Raw genomic sequence first — 16,392 nt, forward strand, 5'->3', positions numbered from 1 at the left:
TAGACCAGAGGTTATGAAGTGGGGGAATGCATCCATTCAAAGAGAGTCTCCAATTAGTTAGTTTTCCATAATTTAGATTTAGTTTTGAGAGGGAGATTCTCTCCTCTCTCTTTAGGATTAGGATTTAGAATTAGGATTTTATGCGCTTTTAGGATTATCTCTTTTTATCAGGTTCAATATTCCTTTTTATTATTTTCCCAATTTTATTTATGAATTCTTCTATGTTACAGATTACTCTTTGAATTAATGTTATTTGAGGTATTTCAGTTTATTATTGCTTTCTTTTATTTACATTATTGTTATTCCCATCTGAAGACATTTTTATTCCAGTAGATTTACTTTTCTCCTTTTGGTCTTGGTTAAGAAATCAGTAACTCAGGAGTTATCAAACTCAAACATGATTGATAATTGTTATCTTTGTTAATTAAATTGAACTTCAATAATCCCAATCTTTTCTTAGAAAATAAATAGGATCCGAAGATCAAACCAATTAATCCCTTGACCTTCCTTTGCCTTAGTAAAGGTTAACAAAGTGGAATTAAGATTCAATTTTCATCATCATTGATAAGGATAGCTAGGATAGGATCTCTAATTTCTCATACCTTGCCAAAAGTTTATTTACAGTCATCTATTTATTTTACTTGCCATTTAAATTACTTGTTCTTTATTTACTTTAATTGCTAATTAAACCATTCGCTCCTCATTCTCAAAACCCCAATTTATAACCTCCATAACCAATAATAAGAACATACTTCCCTGCAGTTCCTTGAGAAGACGACCCGAGGTTTGAATACTTCGGTTATCAATTTATTTAGGGGTTTGTTACTTTTGACAACCAAAACGTTTGTACGAAGGGATTTCTGTTGGTTTAGAGACTGTATCTACAACGCGACTGTTTTTATAAAATTCTTTACTGGCAAAAATCCTAACGTCACCTCCCAACACCAAACTTAGAGTTTGAATGTGGGGGTTCAACACCAAACTTAGAGTTTGGTTGTGGCCTCCCAACACCAAACTTAGAGTTTGACTGTGGGGGCTTTGGTTGACTCTGCAGTGAGAGAAGCTTTTCATGCTTCCTCTCCATGGTTACAGAAGGAGAACCTTGAGTTTTAAAAACAAGGGTAGTCCTCATTCAGTTGAAGGACCAACTCTCCTCTATCCACATCAATCACAGCTTTTGCTGTGGCTAGGAAGGATCTTCCAAGGATGATGGATTCATCCTCATCCTTCCCAATGTCTAGGATTATGAAATCAGCAGGGATGTAAAGGCCTTCAATCTTTACTAACAAGTCCTCTACTAATCCATAAGCCTGTTTCATTGATTTGTCTGCCATTTCTAGTGAGATTCTTGCAGCTTGTACCTCAAAGATTCCCAATTTCTCCATTACAGAGAGTGGCATGAGGTTTATCCCTGACCCAAGGTCACACAGAGCCTTCTCAAAGGTCATGGTGCCTATGGTACAAGGTATGAAAAACTTTCCGGGATCCGGTTTCTTCTGAGGCAATGTCTGCCTTATCAATGCACTCAGTTCATTGGTGAACAAGGGGGGTTCATCCTCCCAAGTATCATTACCAAATAAACTGGCATTTAACTTCATGATGGCTCCTAGATAATTAGCAACCTGCTCTTCACTGATGTCTTCATCTTCTTCAGAGGAAGAATAGTCATCAGAGCTCATGAATGGTAAAAGGAGGTTCAATGGAATCTCTATGGTCTCTAGATGAGCCTCAGATTCCTTTGGTTCCTCAAAGGGAATCTCCTTATAGGTCAATGAACGTCCCATGAGGTCTTCCTCACTAGGATTCACATCCTTCTCCTCCTCTCTGGGTTCGGCCACACCAAGTAAGGTAATGGCCTTGTACTCTCTTTTTGGATTCTCTTCTGTATTGCTTGGGAGAGTACTAGGAGGAGTTTCAGTGACCCTTTTACTCAACTGGCCCATTTGTGCCTCCAAATTTCTAATGGAGGACCTTGTTTCATTCATGAAACTTAGAGTGGCCTTAGATAGATCAGAGACTATATTTGCTAAGCTAGATGGATTCTGCTCAGAATTTTCTGTCTGTTGCTGAGATGATGATGGAAAAGGCTTGCTATTGCTAAACCTATTTCTTCCACCATTATTAAAGCCTTGTTGAGGCTTTTGTTGATCCTTCCATGAGAAATTTAGATGATTTCTCCATGAGGGATTATAGGTATTTTCATAGGGTTCACCTATGTAATTCACCTCTGCTATTGCAGGGTTCTCAGGATGATAAGCTTCTTCTTCAAAAGATGCCTCTTTAGTACTGTTGGATGCAGCTTGCAATCCATTCAGACTCTGAGAAATCATATTGACTTGCTGAGTCAATATTTTATTCTGAGCCAATATGGCATTCAGAGTATCAATTTCAAGAACTCCCTTCCTCTGAGGCGTCCCATTACTCATAGGATTCCTTTCAGAAGTGTACATGAACTGGTTATTTGCAACCATGTCAATGAGTTCTTGAGCTTCTGCAGGTGTTTTCTTTAGGTGAATGGATCCACCTGCAGAATGGTTGAAAGAGCGAAAGATTGATGGTTTAGAAGTTATGGTAAATACTCGTTGCAAGTATAGTTACTAAACCAAGCAATCAACCTTTCTTACAAACGTTTTGGTTGTCACAAGTAACAAACCCCTTTTTAAATTGTTAACCGAAGTATTCAAACCTCGGGTCGTCTTCTTAAGGAACTGCAGGGAAGTATGTTCTTATTATTGGCTATGAAGATTATAAATCGGGGTTGAGAGTAAGGAATAAATATGACAAATAATTTAAATGGCAATTAAAATAAATAAATACTGTAAAGCAAACTTTTGGCAAGGTCTGAGAAATTGGAAGTCCAGGCTTAGTTATTCTTATCAACAACAATGAAAGTTGAATCTTAATTTCACTTAGTCAACCTTTACTAAGGCAAAGGAAAGTCAAGGGACTAATTAGTTTGACCTTCGAATCCTATTTATTTCCTAAGAAAAGATTGGGATTATTGAAGTTCAGTTCAATTAGCAAAGATAACAGTTATCAATTATATTGAGCTAAGATAACTCCTGAGTTACTGATTTCTTAACTAGGACCAAAAGGGAAAAGAGTAAAATTGCTGGAATAAAACTATCCTCAAATGGGGATAATTGCAACTAATAAATAAACTAAAGCAATCATAAACTGAAATACCTCAAATAACATTAATTCAAAATAGTAATCTGTAACATGGAAGAATTCATAAATTAAACTATAAAAGTAAATAATCCTCTAAAATAATGGCATGAATAAAAGTAAAAGGGAAGCTTAAATTAAAAGAAGCATTAAACCTGGGATTGAGAGTCACTCTTAAAACTAAGAGAAGTCCTAAATCCTAATCCTAAGAGAGAGAGGAGAGAACCTCTCTCAAAACTAAATCTAAATCATGAAAACTAAACTAAAGTGGCGAGCTCTCTCTGAATGGATGCATTCCCTCACTTCATAACCTCTGGTCTATGCCTTCTGGACTTGGATTTGGGCCAAAAAGGGCCTCAGAATTCGCTGGGAGCGTCTTCTACAATTTCTGGTGCGTGGCCTCTGTCACGCGTTCGCGTGGGTCACGCGGTCGCGTCATTCGGGGCTTTTCTTGTCACGCGGTCGCGTCAGTCATGCGGCTGCGTCGTATGCGATTTGCTCAAGTCGCGCGGTCGCGTCAATCATGCGGCCGCGTCGCTGCTTCTTCGCTCTTGGCACGCGATCGCGTCATCCATGCGATCGCGTGGATGCCAGTTCTGCAAAACTCCATTCTGCACTTTCCTTCCATTTTTGTATGTTTCCTTTTTCATCCTTTAAGTCATTCTGCCTTAGAAGATCTGAAACTACTCAACACACTAATCACGGCATCGAATGAAAATAAAGGTAATTAAAATAATTAATTTTAAAGCATAGGAAACATGTTTTTCACATACATCACATAATAGGGAAGGGAAAGTAAAACCATGAAATTAATATGAATAAGTAGGTGAAGGATTGAATAAATCACTCAAACTAAGCACAAAATACATCACAAAATATGGGTTTATCAATGGTCCAATGACATCTTTGATAATTCAGACAGACCATCATAGAATATATCCAGGATGGTCCATTTTGAAAGCATGTTAGAAGGACACTTTTTGGTCAGTTGCTTATATCTCTCCCAAGCTTCATAGAGGGATTCACCTTCTTTCTGTTTGAAGGTTTGAACATCCACTCTAAGCTTGCTAAGCTTTTGAGGAGGAAAGAAATTGGCTAAGAAAGCCATGACCAGCTTATCCCAAGAGTTCAGGCTGTCTTTAGGTTGAGAGTCCAACCATATTCTAGCTCTATCTCTTACAGCAAATGGGAAAAGCATAAGCCTGTAGACCTCAAAATCAACCCCATTGGTCTTAACAGTATCACAGATCTATAAGAATTCAGTTAAGAACTGAAAAGGGTCTTCTGATGGAAGTCCATGAAACTTGCAGTTCTGTTGCATCAGAGAAACTAATTGAGGCTTTAGCTCAAAATTGTTTGCTCCAATAGCAGGGATTGAGATGCTTCTTCCATGTAAATTGGAATTTGGTGCAGTAAAGTCACCAAGCATCTTCCTTGCATTGTTATTATTTTCCGCCATGTCTCCTTCTATTTCGAAAATTTCTGTCAGATTTTTCCAGAGAGTTGTGCTTTAGCTTCCTTTAGCTTCCTCTTCAAAGTCCTTTCAGGTTCAGGATCAGCTTCAACAAGAATGTTCTTATCCTTGTTCTTACTCATATGAAAAAGAAGAGAACACGAAAGAAAATATGGAATCCTTTATGTCACAGTATAGAGATTCCTTATGTAAGTATAAGAAGAGAAGAATAGAAGAAGGAAAAGATAAAAATTTGAACACAGAGGAGAAGAGTGGGTTCAAATTTTTGAGTAGAAGAGAAGTGTTAGTAGATAAATAAATAAATAAAAGGGGGTGAGAGAGAGAAGAATTCGAAAATAAAATAAAATAAGAATATTTTTGTTTTTGTTTTTAATTTAAAATTAAAGTTAAAATTCGAAAATTTTTTAAAAAAAGAAAAATGAAATTAAATTAAATTAAAATTTAAAATAATTAGTTAATTAAAAAGGAATTTTGAAAAAGAGGTTAGTGATTTTCGAAAATTAGAGAGAGAAAATTAGTTAGGTAATTTTGAAAAAGATAAGAATCAAACAAAAAGATAAGATTAATTGAAAAAGATTTGAAAATCAATTTTGAAAAGATAAGAAGTTAGAAAAGATTTTGAAATTAAGTTTTGAAAAAGATATGATTGAAAATCATTTTGAAAAAGATTTGAAAAGGAAATTTAAAAAGATTTGATTTTTGAAATTAAAGTTGATTAATTGACTAACAAGAAACAAAAAGATATGATTCTAAGATTTAAAGATTGAACCTTTCTTAATAGGCAAGTAACAACTTGAAAAATTTTGAATCAAAATATTAAATGTTAGTATTAATTTCGAAAATATGAGATAAAAACAAGAAAAAGATTTTGAAAATTAATTTTGAAAATTTCGAAATTATGAAAGAAAAAATGAAAAAGATTTGATTTTTTGAAAAAGATTTGAAAAAGATGGAATTTTTAAATTGAAAATTTGATTTGACTCATAAGAAACAACTAGATTTTAAAAATTTTTGAAAAAGTCAACTCAAATTTTCGAATTTTATGAGAAGAAAAAGGAAAGATATTTTTTTGATTTTTGAATTTTTAATGATGAAAGAGAAAAACAAAATTGACACAAAACATAGAAATTATGAATCAAAACAACTAATGCATGCAAGAACACTTTGAATGTCAAGATGAACACCAAAAACACTTTGAATGTCAAGATGAACACCAAGAACTTATTTTTGAAATTTTTAAGAAAAGGAAAACATGCAAGACACCAAACTTAGAAATTTTCAAACTTTAGACACTAACAAATTGAAAATGCATATGAAAAACAAGAAAAGACACCAAACAAGAAAAATTTAGAGATCAAACAAAGAAATTCATCAAGAACAACTTGAAGATCATGAAGAATAAATGCATGAGTTTTCGAAAATTCTAATGAAATTAAAAAGATGCAATTGACACCAAACTTAAAAATTGATACTAGACTCAAGCAAGAAACATCAAATTTTTGGTTTTTTTTTATGATTTTATTAAAAAAAAAAATTTTTTTCGAAAATAAAAAGAATAAAAGCAAAAACTTAAAATTAAAATAAAATTACCTAATCTGAGCAACAAGATGAACCATCAGTTGTCCAAACTCGAACAATCCCTGGCAACGGCGCCAAAAACTTGGTGCACGAAATCATGATCGTTCATTCCTTGGTAATGGTGCTGAAAACTTAAGACGCACGTTCATAATCTTAGTTCTTTGTCACAACTTCGCACAACTAACCAGCAAGTGCACTGGGTTGTTCAAGTAATAAACCTTACGTGAGTAAGGGTCGATCCCACGGAGATTGTCGGCTTGAAGCAAGCTATGGTTACCTTGTAAATCTCAGTCAGGCGGATTCAAATGGTTATAAAGTTTTAATAATTAAAAGATAAATAAAACGTAAAATAGGATAGAAATACTTATGTAATTCATTGGTGAGAATTTCAGATAAGCGTATAGAGATGCTTAGTTCCTTCTGAATCTCTGCTTTCCTACTGCTTTCATCCAATCCTTCATACTCCTTTCCATGGCAAGCTGTATGTTGGGCATCACCGTTGTCAATGGCTACTTCCCGTCCTCTTAGTGAAAATGGTCCAAAATGCGCTGTCACCGCACGGCTAATCATCTGTCGGTTTTCGATCATGCTGGAATAGGATTCAGTAATCCTTTTGCGTTTGTCACTACGCCCAGCACTCGCGATTTTGAAGCTCGTCACAGCCATCCCTTCCCAGATCCTACTCGAAATACCACAGACAAGGTTTAGACTTTCCAGATCTCAAGAATGGCCACTAATAATTCTAGCCTATACCACGAAGACTCTGATCGTAGATCAGGAGGCTAAGAGATATGCATTCAAGCTTGTTTGCATGTAGAACGGAAGTGTTTGTCAGGCACGCGTTCATAAGTGAGAATGATGATGAGCGTCACATAATCATCACATTCATCATGTTCTTGTGTTCGAATGAATATCTTAGAGAAGAAATAGGCTTGAATTGAATAGAAAAACAATAGTACTTTGCATTAATTCATGAGAAACAGTAGAGCTCCACACCTTAATCTATGGTGTGCAGAAACTCTACCGTTGAAAATACATAAGTGAAAATAGGGTAGACATGGCCGAGTGGCCAGCCTCCCATGGAGGTCTAGAGATCTAAAATGATCCAAAGATGATCTCAAAAATGATCCAAAAGATGTAAATACAATAGTAAAAAGTCCTATTTATACTGAACTAGTTACTAGGGTTTACAGAAACGAGTAAATGATGCAGAAATCCACTTCCGGGCCCACTTGATGTGTGCTTGGGCTGAGCATTGAAGCTTTCACGTGTAGAGGTCTTCCTTGGAGTTAAACGCCAGTTTGTAACCTGTTTCTGGCGTTTAACTCCAGAATAGGGCAGAAAGCTGGCATTGAACGCCAGTTTGCATCGTCTAAACTCGGACAAAGTATGGACTATTATATATTGCTGGAAAGCCCTGGATGTCTACTTTCCAACAAAATTGAGAGCGCGCCATTGGGACACCTGTAGCTCTAGAAAATCCACTTTGAGTGCAGGAAGGTCAGAATCCAACAGCATCTGCAGTCCTTCTTCAGCCTCTGAATCTGATTTTTACTCAAGTCCCTCAATTTCAGCCAGAAAATACCTGAAATCACAGAAAAACACACAAACTCATAGTAACATCCAGAAATGTGATTTTTATCTAAAAAGTAATAAAAATATATTAAAAACTAACTAATTCATACTAAAAACTATGTAAAAACAATGCCAAAAAGCGTATAAATTATCCGCTCATCAATAAGATAAGATGTAGTTATGAAACAATGATGCAGAGACAAGCAAGTAAATATGAAGTTAGATGCGGCGGTAGTCCGCACGCATATGCAATTTAGTATGAAGTTAGATGTGGCAGTAGTCCGCACACATATGCTGATGCAAATGCTTAAATGAACAAGAAATTGAAGAACTAAAATTTCTTTATTGAATTGGAAATATGAGTGATAAGAAGAAGGGAGAAGAAGAAGAAGAGCTGGAGAGCTTACAAGGGAACTCTTAGAGCTTCTCTTTCTAACTTCTCTCTATGATTGTGTAAAATGAAAGGGTACCTCACAATGAGAATGAGGCCTCCTTTTATAATCGAAAATTTTACTGTTTCTACAGTACAGGTAAACATGACCTCGACTATAGCCACAGTACCAGTTTCAAATAGTTCCGGTAATTATCTTGGCATTATTACAATATTTTCGGTTTAATTATCAGCTAGACAAACTTCGAAACAGTCTTCTTCAACTTGACTGTTTTTACCTTCTTCATCACTTTCTTCTTTAGATGAGGACTCTTCATCTTCTTGAAGCAAGTGATGGATCTGTTGAAGCTTCCCTTTCATTGATTGTTTCGATTGTGAGGGTGCAAGGGCTGCTTGAATTTGTGCCTTTTAATTGAGAAACGAGGCCGTTTCTGGGTCTGAGATTTTCTGATTCTTTGGATTGGGTTTGAACCATTCTTTGACCTTTTTTGGATAGGCCATTGATGAATCAAATTGAGACCACCATTTGACATAAGAATGCCTTTGTAAGATTGGGAATGCTTTAGGATGGTCAGGTTTTGTATATTGATATTGCCACGAGAATACCCATGACAATGAGAAAATTGAGAAAAATTTTGACATTACAGGAACACATGTTTCCTGAATGTCAAATTTTGATTGAAATAGTTTATACCCTTCATCGGTAGGTAAGGGTAAGATTTCTGAGATTGGCCCAAAGAAGTCCCACCATTGGTAGACCTAATTTGGACAAACATAGTTTGAATTTATTTTTAAATAAATTAACCATGAATGTCTATACTGAGTATTTTGAAATCAAAATACTTTAGTCCAGGCTTTCATGTAGTCCCAATAATTAAAACCTATTGGGTCATAGTTTTGAGAAAACTTTTGATTTTTGTTTAGACTGTTCCCAAATTACTTTGGGGTCAAGACTTTAAGGATTTAGATTGTTGAATGGGTTATGAGTTCAGGATTGGTTTTGTCCTTGTAGTGTTTAATAGATACTGAGTCAGTATCTACTGAAATAAACTCATAAAATTGGCGACTTTTATTGGGTGAGATTGCTTTGAAATGGAATCCAACAGGAAAGATTTTTGGGATAAATTTGTTTGGAGATTCATCCCAAAATTCAGGCTCCATTTGGATGATGTTTAAATTTTTGTTTGTGGGGGTATAATTGGCTTGGGCTTTTTGTGTTTTTGTCGTGATTGCAGATGTTTGTGGTGTTAGACCTAAGGCCTTTTCTTTTGGTTTATGTGTGATTGTTTTTTGTTTGGCCGCTTGGGATATGAGTTGGGCTAGGTCAACTTCTTCAACTGACTCACTGCATATATCAGCCCAAGATTTTTTATTGATTTTGGTGACACCTTGGTCTTGTAAGGCCAAAAGGATTTGGATTGGGAAGGCGTAATATGTCTTAGTTTGTTTGGCTTGATTAGTAGCTGGTTCAATAGATTATTGGGTTGATTTTTTTTAGGGTTGTTGGGTAGAAGACCCAGATTCATGATCAAATTGAGACTGCCTGGATGGCCCTGAAAGGGCTAAGCGAATGCCTTTGCCTCTTGAAGAGGCGATAATTGCCTTTTTAGGCATCCTAATCTTGCTTGATTCCCTGCAAATATTCACGTGTGAGAAAGTCAGGGAGAGAGTTTGAGTTTCCCTTGATGTGCTCAATTTCAAAATAAAAATCGCTTAAGATAGCCTGCCATCTGGCAAAAATTTGTTTTGATGCAAGGTTTTTAACATCTTTTTGCAAGACTTCTTTGGCCGATTTGTAATCAACTCGGACTAAAAATTTTTGATTGAGTAAATCAGATTGAAATTTTGTGATACACAAAACTATGGCTAAAATTTCTTTTTATATTGTGGAATAGATTTATTGAGTACTATTCCAATATTTTGATGTAAATGCAATAATACACTCTTTATCATGCAATTTTTGTTTTAAGATACCACCATATCCTAAATCAGATGCATCTGTTTCAACGATTTTGAATGCATGAGGAACAGGTAGGTAAAGACAAGGAAAATTGTGAACTTTGGTTTTAAGAAATCTGGTGATTTCAGAATGTTTGTCCGTCCAGGGTGGAGGATTTTTCTTAAGCCTACCATGAAGAGGCTTAATAAGATTACTAAGGTTTGGAATGAAATCCAAGACATAATTAAGACATCCTAGGAACCTCTGAAGCTGAGGTTTGTCAATGATATAGTCTGGAAACTTTTCTGCAAACAAAATTGATCGTTCAATTGGGGTTATTGTTTCTTGGGAAATCATATGACTAAGAAAACAGATTTTTGTTTGAAAAAGGACAATTTTTTATTTGGAAACAGCAAGTCTGTTTTTTTGGATGATGTACACAAAAGTTTTAACATGTTTGAAGTGTTCTTCTAAAGTTTGAGAAAATATTAAGACATCATCTATATAAACGATTGCAAAGTTTGAATATGGGTTGAAAATGTCGTTCATGATTTTTTGAAATTCAAAAGGAGCATTTTTCAGACCAAAAGGCATTATATTTCATTCATATTGACTGAATGGAACTGTAAATGCAGTTTTATATCTGTCAGATTCTTTGATTTGGATTTGCCAAAAACTAGATTTCATATCAAATTTTGAAAAGATATTTACTGAGTTTAGCCTATTGAGCAAATCCTTTTTTTTGGGATAGGATAACGAATCCATTGTAAAGCTTGATTTAAAGGTTTGTAATTGATGACAAGCCTGGGATTTTCTTGTTCTATCTCAGCTTGCTTGTTGACATAAAAAGCTGAGCAAGACCAAGGACTTTTACTTGGACGAATTAATCCTTTGTCCAAAAGATCTTTAATCTCCTTTTGACAATGCTGCAAAAGCTGCTCATTCATTTGAATGGGGTGAGCTTTTGTAGGGATTTGTGATTCTTTGAAATCTTTTTCATAAGAAAGATCAACAATGTGTTCTTTCCTTTTTCAGAAGGCATGAGGCAGATCTGAACAGATAGACTTTTCAATTTAGTTTAAAAGACTTTTGATTTTTTCTTGAACCCTTGGTTGGGAAAGTTGGGATTCAAGGGTTTTGAAGGAGATTTCTTCTTTCAAAAAATAAATCTGTTTGGTTTTGGATTCAATTTGGTTTAAAGCTTTCTGGGTTGGTGAGTCTAGAAATTCAAAGAAAGTTTCCTGTCCACCCACATAAGAGGTAATTCCAGGAAAATCTGCTAGGTATGGAAACAAAAAGATTATAAAAGGTGTTCCCAAGACTACATCATTTTTTATATCTTTTGCTATGATAAAATTAGTTGAAATCCTAAGATTACCCTTTTCAACAAAAGTATTGGTTAATTTGAAATTGATTTTTAGTCTTTCACCCGTTATCGGGCTAAGACGTTCAGTAGTTTTTTCAAAATACTTTGTGGGGACCAGACCTTCTTTAATACAATTTGAATCTGCACCTGTGTCAAAGAGTGCGATGGTTTCGAGAACAAAATCTTTAACGACAATTTGGATATTAACACGACATTTCATAAAAGAGAATATATTTATTAATCTCAAGATTTATTTTCCATTATTGTCGTTAGAGCTTTCATTTTCCTGTTTGTCAGAAAACTCAGGTTATTTTTCAAGAGAGTCAAGTTCTCCATCATCAGATTCTTCACCTTGCATTAATTGCAAGAGAATAAGTTGATGATTGTCTTGATTTCTTTTGATTTCTTGGATTTCCTTCTTAAGGTTGTTAACCTCAGACTAGAGATCCTGAATGGTTATAGGACGAATAACTAGTTTTTCTAATTTTTTCAAAATGGGTTTGACATCATATTTATTGCTAAGGATAAGATTTTTGGGCTTCTTTTCTTTTGTAAAGTTTTTTTTTTAATTTAGAAAGAAAGTATTTCTTTTGTTCAGGATCGCTAATAGCCTCTATAGCTTCGAATAAGAGATCTTGATCTTTGGATAAAACATTAACTTCCTTGACATCAGAATCTGAGGATGATCCAATATCATCAACTTGGATATTATTGATATCATCCGATGACTCCGGTCCAGAATCGTCATTTGAACTTTCAATTAAAAGATTATTAATCTGTTCCTCAATCTGAGGATCAAGGTTCAGACTATTAATCTTTCCTTTTAACCTACAGTATTTGCTGACATGTCCTGGTTTTTTACATGTATAGCAAATAATGGGGGTTTTCTGGGGATACTTTTGGAAATTCTTTTGGAAACTTTTTTCATTTTTGGGTTTTTGAAAACTTTTCCTTGATCTTCTGAAATTCTTTTCAGGATGAGGATTAAAAACTTTTTGATTGGATGACAAGCAAGAAGACCAAATTGTTCACAGAAAGTTCCCAAATCGATATGATTTTATTTTTTCTCACGAGCAAGTTGCCGTTGGATCTTATCATCTTGACAGATCTTTAGAGCAACTTTTTGGATGAAAGAGATAATTTGACCATAACTTAATGCATCATAGCAAATTATCCCATCTGGATTTAAGCTACGAATTTTATCCCTTACTTTATCTCCCAGTTTGGGAAGTCCGGCTAGGAATTTTTCCTTCCAGAAGGGTTGTTGACTGTCTTCTCTGGTATATACCCTAGTAAGAAAGGTGTCCTTGTACCATCTAAAGTCAGACAAAGTTTTGCATCTGAGATTGGAAAGTAATTCAGCAGAACGATCTTTCCAAAGAGATGGATCCCCTATGAAATGGCTTGCTAAAGTAAATATTAAGGTGTTAACAGCATCAGGGATGGGTTCCCCATCATCTCCAAGGATGGGTTCGTTTTGATCATTAACCTTTATAACAGAAAAGATTGATTGTTTTTGGTCATCAGAAAGGTAGTTATCCCACCAACCTTTGAGTTGACCAGAGAATACAGAAACAATAACATTGGCTATTGCTTCCTCAGAGGTTTCATGGGCAGCTTAATAGGCTATGCCTACCATGGTCATATGCTGAAGCATACTCATGATGTTGTATTCGGTTTTGCCATCTATATTTCATTCATAGACATTATTGGCATTGAAGCTGACAAAACCTAGTTTCCTTTATTCGAGAGCTAGATCAGGGGTAGACATACGATTAAGCACAGAGGGTTTGGTTAAACCTTTCCACTTAGTCATAGAATTGGTCATAATTGGGCTAACTTTGAGAGTTGATTTGTCAGAATCATCACTTTGGTCAGAAGAAGACTCATTAGAATCCTGGCCAAGGGTATTAATGGCCTTGGATGAGCGAGTTTGTATACGAGATGTGGATTCACCGGAGTTTGTAAGAGTTTCAGGGATAGTACTAAGTCAATTTAAAAGTTGGTCGATCTTTTGCATGACTTCAGAATCACTAGATTCTTGTTATAGAATAGAAGTTTTAAGACTCTATTTAGCCTTGCTACTCATTTTGAAAGGTTTATAAAGGGGTTTTTCAATAGGTTTGGAAGTAGAGGCTTCAGAGACATTTTTTAAAGACAAAGGAGATCCTGAAGATGAAAGGTTGTCACCTAGACATTGTAAAAACCTATTGGTGTAATTTGATTGCTCAATGAGATTTTTAATATCTTTTGGGGTGACAGCTTCATCTATGTTTTTTTTTTAAATGGAGAGGCCATAACTGGGTTATGTCCTTCCATATTTGAAATAACAAAAGATCCCTTTGGAGAAAACTTATATCTGATTAAATTTTCATCTTTAACTTTCCAAGTTGAAATAACATTTGCTGATGACGAAAGTTTTTTATCTTTAAAAGGATAATTGATATTATTTTTTATGGAATAAGTATGAAACCATTCAAAGAAAGGAATATGAATTCTGACATCATTGAGAAAACTGTAATATTTTTCTTTAAATGATGAGATTTAGGAAGTTGTATATGTACGTAAATACCATTCTCTATAGAGATCATACTCCTTAGAGTAAAGATTTTTACGTAGGGCTTCTTTATTTATAACAAATTCTGTGCTACTCAAAAGTATCATCATTCATAGAAGAATATGTTGGAGATTGAATAGATTGTAAATCAACATCATCATCAGTTTGATAAAACGGTTGAGAAATATTTGAATTATTTTGTACCCCAGAAATATTAATTCCAAAATTTACAGATTTGGAAATTTTACTTAAAAACAGAGATTGTGAAGTCACAGAAAAAGATTTTCTTGCTGAAGCAAAATCATTAGATGTTCCTGCTTCAGATCTAGAAGAAAAAGAGTTTCGTCTATCAAAGAAAATCTCTACTCTTCCTGATTCATCCTGTTTTATCTCTCGTAAGAGAGGTGCTTGTCTAGGTTGCGTTGGAATGGCTCGATCAATTGACCATGACTGAGGAAGGTCAATTTCATCCCACTTTATGAGCCTTGGGACCGTGACGTTGGCCTTTGTCATGTCTGTGACAAACAAAGTAGTTTCACGATCACTGGATTTAGGAAGGACTCTGGAATTACAAGTGTTCATGACCTTGTATTGAATCCTATAGATTAAAGCGGCTGGGATAGATCCTTCCTTCATGTTAAGACCATGAATTCGGATGTTTAGAAAAAGGGAGTCAAGGATGTTGACATCTAACAAACTGACCATTTTGTTTGGGAAACAGTTAAAGTAAATTAGACCGTGTTCTAGGCTTGTTTCTACTGTTCCGATTAAAGAATCTTGGAAATCATTGTGCTTAATATCTCTAAGACACATAAGGATGGAAGCATTAAGGCCTTCTCTGATGAGAGGTTTGACAGCTACCTGGACATACCCTATGTGAAGATATTTGTAGTGACGAGCATGTTCTCTGACAGATTGCTTAGTTAAAAGATGGAATTCCTCGCCGGAGTTTGGTCCTAGAGGAATATTGTTTTCAGAGGTTTTGATAATGTAATCCGATTTTCTTTTGTTGGCATCAGGGACATATAACTCATCTTGAGGGATTTTGGGTATTTCCCAATTGTCTATTGCTTGATTAATATCTTCGAAGCAAACTTCTTCTTCGAAGATATTGTGTTTGGGAGAAAGTTCCTCAGGCCGAGTTACTTTCTCAGTAAGAGGATTGGAAGAAGAATGAGGTAAAGAGGTGGAGGAAGAAGATGGAGAAGATCCCCTAATGGAGAGATGTCTAGAGAGTGAACGGAAGAGATTAGACATATTAGAAAAATTTTGATATCATTGCCCTCCTTTGGTTCTGAAAGAACATTTATATATAGGTTTCAAGAGATGATATATATTTATTATAAATCATTTCAGCCAAGTTTTGGTCCAAAAAATATTAACTATTATGAGTCTAGTTGTCTAAAAATTAAAAAGATTTAGTCCACTACCAAAAATAAACTCCAGCTTCTTAAAATTTAATCAAAATGTTAAGCTGTAATTTAATTCAAAAACTACATGTGTGACGGCGACTCTATGTGTAACAGTGACAGTGTGAAGTAGAGACAAGCACACAAAATCCTATACCACTCTTCTTCTCTTGACACATATAGTCAGCATAGTAGCTTTTCTCAGTTGTAAGTACCAAAGAATTCCCCAACCAACATAACCTCTTAAATGAAAGAAGAGATTGAATAGTGATTGGCAGAAAAATATTTCCAACAAAAGAAAATTTGCAATAAAAGCTTTAAAGTATTCAACTTCAAATACGTTACCAGTTCTGGTTTTTTTTTCTGTCTTGTGTCTTTTGACCTCGTCTCAGCTGCCTTGTTTTCTTCTTTGCCCTTGTGCTCCTGAACGGCATGTGATCCATGCTGAACTCTGTCTTCATCGGTGGTATGTATGTAGGGTCGTCTACACCATCCATGCTACATGTGGGGGTCGCTGTGACCCGTTTCTTACCCTTATATTTGTCTGAATGCTGCTCTTTGAGCCTTTTCTTTCCACTGCACACACAGCCGGAAGACACATTCGTGATACCCTTCGAACTAGAACCTTGATTATTTTGGCAGACAAGGCTAACGATAGTTCATCGTAGATCTGCGAGCATTTTATTCTGCCATTCAAAAGCGTCAGTCAGGTATTTTACGTCGGACTGCAAACTCGAGACGGTTGTGACTACACTCCTGGTGATACGGCTATACTCCTGCAGCCACGAATCAAAGTGCATAAACATTTGAAGAGGTTGAAAAGTCGTATGAGCATGACACATCATGTTGTGTAAGAACCGAATGCTTATTATGTCAAAAAGTTGGGTTACGTCTTACCTGGCTACGAGCCACAATGGAAGACCGGCTGCTGGCAA

The 16,392-nt window shown here is 35.4% G+C and overlaps 1 non-coding gene across 1 annotated transcript; it reads left to right on the forward strand.

Annotated features, from left to right (window-relative positions):
* The first annotated feature begins 4,126 nt into the window (after window positions 1-4,126).
* LOC112738570 (small nucleolar RNA R71) lies at window positions 4,127-4,234 on the forward strand. Its single transcript, XR_003169524.1, has one exon. It is a non-coding gene; the product is annotated as a small nucleolar RNA R71 (small nucleolar RNA).
* The last annotated feature ends 12,158 nt before the right edge of the window (window positions 4,235-16,392 follow it).

This window comes from Arachis hypogaea, chromosome 13, assembly GCF_003086295.3.
Source record: "Arachis hypogaea cultivar Tifrunner chromosome 13, arahy.Tifrunner.gnm2.J5K5, whole genome shotgun sequence".
NCBI classification, from domain to species: domain Eukaryota; kingdom Viridiplantae; phylum Streptophyta; class Magnoliopsida; order Fabales; family Fabaceae; genus Arachis; species Arachis hypogaea.